This window comes from Natator depressus, chromosome 6 (assembly GCF_965152275.1).
Source record: "Natator depressus isolate rNatDep1 chromosome 6, rNatDep2.hap1, whole genome shotgun sequence".
In the NCBI taxonomy this organism is placed as follows: domain Eukaryota; kingdom Metazoa; phylum Chordata; order Testudines; family Cheloniidae; genus Natator; species Natator depressus.
Genome location: NC_134239.1, coordinates 4,850,024 through 4,856,980, shown reverse-complemented (window position 1 = coordinate 4,856,980; position 6,957 = coordinate 4,850,024).

Here is a 6,957-nt window from a genome sequence, read left to right as displayed (position 1 = left end):
GGCGCGTGTTCCTATTGCAAGCAAATGGGCCACTGGATACAGGAAATGTCCCTACTGCCCTGATGAATCCAGAAGCGCTAGGGGTGGGCAATACTCTTATTCCCCACCCCATCTCTTCACCTCTGTCTATTTCTATCCATCCTTTGTTTGACCGTCATGCTTTCCTCCTAAGCCCTTGTTCACCTGCGAACCTTTTGGGAAAAGACTTGGTGTGTAAATTAAATTGTATAATCTGCTGTACCCCAAATGGTGTGGACATGCCCAATCCTGCTCACAATGAGGTCCTGGCAGTTTACAGGAGAAGACCGACCCCAGCCCTTCCTTGTTGCAACAGGAACTGCTGGCTAAGGTCTCTCCCTCCTTGTAAGCCTTGTGAGCCGATCATGCCAATCAGGTTGGGTGCACTGGGTCTGCCCAACTCGTTAAGATTTGCCTAAACCCAGCAAGACCCCTTCCCGAGGTGCAGCAGTACCCTCTATCAAAAGAGGCCAAGGGAAAATCCAACCTGTTCTTACCTCCTGCATTCAGCAAGGAGTCATTATTCCTATGGTCAGTGAGTGTAGCTCCCCCATTTTACCATGCTGTTAATACTACTGTACTCCCTACCTTTCCCGTTGTCCCTAGCCCTGCAACTATCCTTTCCTACAAAGCACCGGTGCTGAGGGTTGTTACCGCCTCAAATAAGGGAAAGGTTGTATTAAGTCTGGACATAAAGAATTAAGGTTATTGTTAAATAAGATGCATCTAGATATGAGAAATAAATGTGTGTATAAATAAATAAATGGGGGATTAGTCAAAAAGCCCACCCTCCTTGCTAAATTGGTAGTGAAACAATGCCTGTGTCCATGGAAAGAAATAATGCAACAAGAAAAAATAAAGGATCGGGCCCAGACAAGCAGGCAACCACAGTAGAGGAAGTTAAAAGAAAGAAAGTGAGAGGTTAACTCTGTAGTTACTGGAGGAAATTAAGCAGTGAAACTTTGTACGAATGTTAAAAGAAGGTATTATAAAAAGAAAGTTCTTGGTTTCTTTGAAGCCATTCCTTTGAAGAAAGGGCACATTTCTCTGGAAGAATTTCTGTAAATAATCCAGGAAAAGGTTATTTAAGTGAAATCATTGAACTGTGAACAAGTTAGGCAAATGAGCTAAAAAACACTCCTGGTGTGTACAATCTTTGTTTTATAAGTTTAAGATAAATTGGTGTTGTTTTCAAATTGTTAAACCAAAAAATACTTTTGCCAGACAAAAGAAACTAGTGTTGTATTTAGCATTTAATCCTTAAGGTGACTTAATGCTTTACAAGATTTAAAATGTTTTTAAATAAAGACCAAAGTTGTGGTTGCAGCAGGACAGTCAAAGCCAGAAAAATGGAAAAAGATTTTAAATCTGTCTTGGTAACTTGTCTATAAAACAAATACAGGAAAATATGGGGAGTAATTCCTCAGTCTTGCCTGCAATCAGCAAAGGTATTTGTAAAAAAAAGAATATTTTAAGCAATACTGCCAACAGTATGTAATCTGCCAGGAACATAGTATTGGTAAAGCTGTCAAGGTTAGGCAAGCAGCACATCCCCCTTCCTGGGGACCTTTTGTAAATATTCAAATGGATTTTATTTAAATGTCTAAATGTTGTAATTTTAAGTATGTTAGTTTTAGTTAATGTATTTTCCAACTGGGTTGAGGCCTTTCCCTATAAAAAGGCAGAGACCAAAACTGTTGTAAAACTTTGTTTAAGGATTTTGTACCACAATTTGGCATACCTGTGAGTAGTAACAGTGTTATTGAACAAATTATAAGAAGTTATGTGTAGCTTTACAGATCCAACACAATCTCCACTGCCCCCACCACTCGCAGTCTGCTGGGACAGTAAAACGTCAAAATGGGATTCTGAAAAATAAACTGGCCAAGATCTGTGCTAAAACAAATTTAAAGTGGCCAAATGCTCTCCCATTGGCATTAATGATTATGAGGGCCACTCCCAACCGAAAGACTGGACTTAGCCCTTATGAAATTCTAACAGGGCTCCTGATGTGACTAGTGGCTGTGCCCCCACTGGCCCTGGCTCAGATGGACAGTCATTTAATGGATGACAGAATGCTTAATTATTGTCAGGCACTAACAAAATGTGTTAGGTCTGTTTATATACAGCAGCCATGTCACTCACTGAAACCAGGAGTTTCCAGGAGCTATATAGAGGTCCATCAGCAAGGAACTGCCCTGGCCCCATGCTGAAAGACCCTTATCGAGTCCTGTTAATAATCAACACCGCTGTGAAGTGCCAAGAATTGACTATCTGCCCATGTTTCTCACTGTAATGGCTCTCCGACTGATGATCAGTCTATCTTTCCTTCTGGCTTTGTTGCTCCTTCAGGACAGCAGGAGTGAAGGACAAAGTGAAAAGCCGGTAACCTCTCCCTTATCCACTGACAAAACTACTGTGCATTTCGACTTTGCTCGAAGAACCAAACCATTACAGGGTCATGTGCTAGTAACCTCTCCCCTGCATAATGCCAAAGCACGGCTGTTCCAAGAAAGAAGAAGGAACACTCGCTCTGCTGAAACCACCAAAGTCCAGGGATTCCTGACTACAAAAGACATTAAGAACTGGACATGATGGAAAAGACAAAGTATTGTTTACTGGCAAGGAGGGAGTTGTGGACACTTTGCTTGGGAATGTGGCACTACTTGGTATTTGGTGTTTCTCCTGGGGGCGGCAAAATGCGCTGTTGGGCAAGTAACCTGGGGATGGACTGTCCTCCCTAACTGGCTCCCAGACAATGGATATCCAAAACGCCTTGCTACCACAACCATTAACCCCACCATCCCTTTCTCCATTAACCTAACCACCACCCCCACAACCTACCCAAATATAGATGATACCCTATATTCAGATGAAACCCAATGGCCAAAACCTTCGCATTTCAGAGATTTATGGAAATTTTGCTCTGAGAAATTATTTTTTAAGGTTCAGGACCATTCATATGAGTGAATGATTGAGTGGCGAACAGATGGGTTGGTGGAAATAGAAATATATGATATCACTGCAACTGAGCCCCAGAAGTCAGAAATTAAAATTAATGGGGCTCATAGCTGGACAAAGATGATGGCCATTCCTGGAGTTTGTAGCATAATAGATAGAAAAAGGCCCTTACTGTTATTTAATCACCCAACTGGTAAATAATTAAACAAATACCCAAAAAGTTTGTTCTGCTGCTGAAAAAATTACCGGTACTGAAAATGTCCCAGTAACCAACCATTGGCCTGTGTCCTATTGTAATATACCCCATCCTAGGCCATTGATGTGATGCCTCTCAGCCTTTTTGGGAAGGTGTTTAGCCAACAGATGTGGTCTAATACTTCACAAGGGAGAGATGTGTCAGTGTGGTGGGACACCGATGGACTGTAATTCATGCTACATTAAGGACAGTAAAATTTACACCACCATTATCTATTTTTCAGATTACCTCTATATATCCTAATTGTTCAAAAGGAGCTGCCATTCGGTTGGCACAGCAAAGCACCTGGGTTTCCGCTAGAAAGAAGAGGGACTTGGCTGGAAACCTATGGGATTGTGCAAATTGTGTAGCTGCAATCTGGAATATCCATAAAAGTCAGCAACATGAGGAAAAATTGGGACAGTTGGAAAAAGCCATGGACATTATTACTGGAGCACAGCTAGCCCAGGTTCATGCTGGTGTTAGTGAATTATACGTTATATCCACCCTTAGTTCAATGACCCAAAAGCTGTTTACAGAAATGGTACTAGGTATCACCAATGCTGGAAAGGCATTGCAGTGGGATGTGGCTTGTTCGGAGGTTCAGAATTTTCTGAATGACCAGCTTAAGGCCATTCAGAAGGATCTTGAACATCAGGCATGGCCTACTGCCCTTACAAATACCTCAGGAGCTCCATGTAATCTGTGGCCGTGGAGACATACTTGGAGATTTTCTGAATGGAGATGCAAACGTTCACAGTGCTCCTTCCAAGCATACGGGCCACTCCGAGGGGTATGGGCTCCCACCTACTGAATCCTGCCTGGTCCATGGGGAGGATGCATGTGGGATTGGATAATTCACAGAGACATTTGGGAACTTGAACTACCTGAATTGGTATGTCCTAAAAAATTAGGTATGCCCAACCGATTTGTAGTCAGTGCTTCTGGAATAACGCCCAACATTTGGGTAGGGATTGGAAGCTAATGGACACTCTGGCCATTAGAGCCCCCTCAACTTCATTGTGTATGTAAACTAAAACCAGGAGAAGTTGTCACTGTTCATGACAACATTTGTTGGAAAGGTATGAGACACAGGACCACCCTGACAGGACGCCTACTTTTCCAAACTAATAATAGTTTTGTGCATCTTGAAACCACCACCTTGAATGATGTACATTTTAATCTCACCACAGCTGCAGGCAATCATATCATTCATTGGCCTGCGGATAAAACTCTGCAATTAGCCCCTTCGGTTCCAGATACCCTTTAACTGGACTGCTTTAGTACCTGGCCGATTCCAAAATTTGCTTTCAATCCTACCAGAGGTTCAGAAAATTTCCAGATTACAGGGACAAATTCACATGCTCCAAAATATATAGCAAGCCGAAAAGAATGCCTTTAATACTGCCTATAGAGTGTCTACTTTGTGTACCCAGACTAATGTATTGTGTTTTGTGGCTAAAGCTAAACAACAATCCCAACCACATCATATTATCCCCATGGGAATGCTGTTGCTTTTACCGCTGTTTAGCATAGGGTTATGTTCTTGTTGCTGTAAGAAATGTATTTATCATTGCCTTTCCAGCCCTAGACCTGCCAACCTCGGCGCAAGGAAGCAGGTGGCACTCATGATTGTAAATGAAATGTGTGACACAGCTTGGGTAGAAGAACAGGAGGAAGAAAAGGAGAAAATTAACAGGCTCATGGATATAGATGTATAGGCCCAATTAGTGGTGCCAAAAAGGCACCAAGTGGGGGAATGTGAAGGAACATCTAGTAGGCCTAAACTAATAGGCCAAAAACTTTGGTCAAACTAACTGTGCATATGAAGCATAAGAAGAGAGTGAGGAAAATTCCATTAAGGGGCAATTGTAAAAGCACAGCTTAAGAAATGTAACCATAACAGCTAAAAGTTAAAAAAAAATGTTAAGCGCAAAGGAAACACCAGTCAAGAACAGGAAAAGCTTGTTTTGCTAAACTCCAAGTATGGCAAAGCTACAGTTAAAGCTTGCACTACATGCCAAATAAGGGAAATGCTGTTGAATGAAGTGGTTTAACAAATTGTGGTTTTCAGCAATATAAGCGTCTGTATTTCTGTTTACGCCAGGGCAGCTCCAGCTGACTCTTCCTGTATGCTCATGCATGAAGAAAGGAGCCTCAGGTTTGTTCTGGTCCAAACACAACACGTGGTTAATTTCCCACCACACTGTTTAGAAACAAAATTAAGTAGAACCCACATTTCTTTGTTTACGACAGAGAGGTTTTCCAGCCTCAGTTTGGAACATGTATTAATAACACGACACAATGTAATCTTATAACTTCATAAACATTATCAAAAATATTAACATTTACGATGACAGCACGACTAGTTTTAGTTAACTCGTAGATGTATTTAGCATCTTACAGCTGAGCTCTGTGTGCAGATAATATGCATGCAAGAGGGATAGTTTTGTGAACTGCAGAACTCTGTAGCATGCTGTGGTCTCCTCCTGAGCTCCTCTGGTCATCATGTGGTCTCCATCAAGCAAAATGAGTGAACCTACCTTTCCTACTTTGGGGAGTAACCTATTAACAGAAGGGCATAAGATACTCTGGTGATTGGCATCCTATAAATAGCTAGATAATTTGGAGTACCAGGACAATGAGGTGATTCTGAAACCAGGAATGCTTGTGAAGATATCAGCTATGGATGCCAATAATTAGTACGTTTCACTTGTCTCTAACTTTCAGTTCCTTTGATTCCAAATGTGTTGCTAAGGCTGATTCTTGAGAAGTCTTTTTTGATGGGAAATTGGATTTTCAGTTCAACGACTTTTTGCATAAAATTATTTTTTTTCCCTGGAAATTATGAGCTTTCCATCAAAAAAGCCAAACTTCCCTCCTCCCTAAACCATGGCTGTGGGACTTTGGTGATGTTCCAGGGCAGTTCAACAAGAGGAGAGACCATCACACATCATGGGGGATGTAGTCCAGCCTGGGAGCATGGCCTATGGAAGAGATTGGTGGTGTGTGGTGTCTGAGGCACCCCCGTGCTATATCTGAGTCAAAATATTTTAGTGAAAAGATTTTGGTCTCCAGAAGAAATACTCTTTGTGGATTAGCTCTACGCAGTACTAGGCTTGCACTGAAAACAGCAGGATGAAATATACCCCTAACCTGAAACTCTGTAACTCTGGTAGTAATTGCATCATTTTATAACACAGTAGAAAGGAGTGGGACAAATTAATCCCCAGGGCACCAATTACACCAAGGTGGCTTTGGTTCACTGAATGCTTTAATTAGGTGTTATGGCTGTCTGAGCTCAGGTATTCCCAGTTGCTTCAGGAATCATGTGCCATAGATCACACATCTCAGTATAAAATTTCCCAAATGCTCAAAACTGGTGGTTTCTATCGATGGGGAAATGCCACCACATCTCTCTCTCTCTTCTCAGCAGGTATGTGCTATTCTCCTGAATTACAGTGACACACACACACACTCAGACACCATGGGGATCAGCAGGTATTGAATTTCAGACCTCCAGCATTTATGCCTCAGCCCCAGCTCCTACCCCTTCAGCAAAAGGAGCAACCTCCTTGGTTGGAAAAAATAGGCAATTACATAGACACTGAAGCCAGGGCTTCCCATGATGTCACTGGGTTTTCATACAGGCTCCAGTAAATGCCAAAAAGCTTAATTAGCACAGTAAGCAAGCTTAACCCCAAATGGACATGTCAAGCCACAGAGCTCCCCTTGCCAAACAG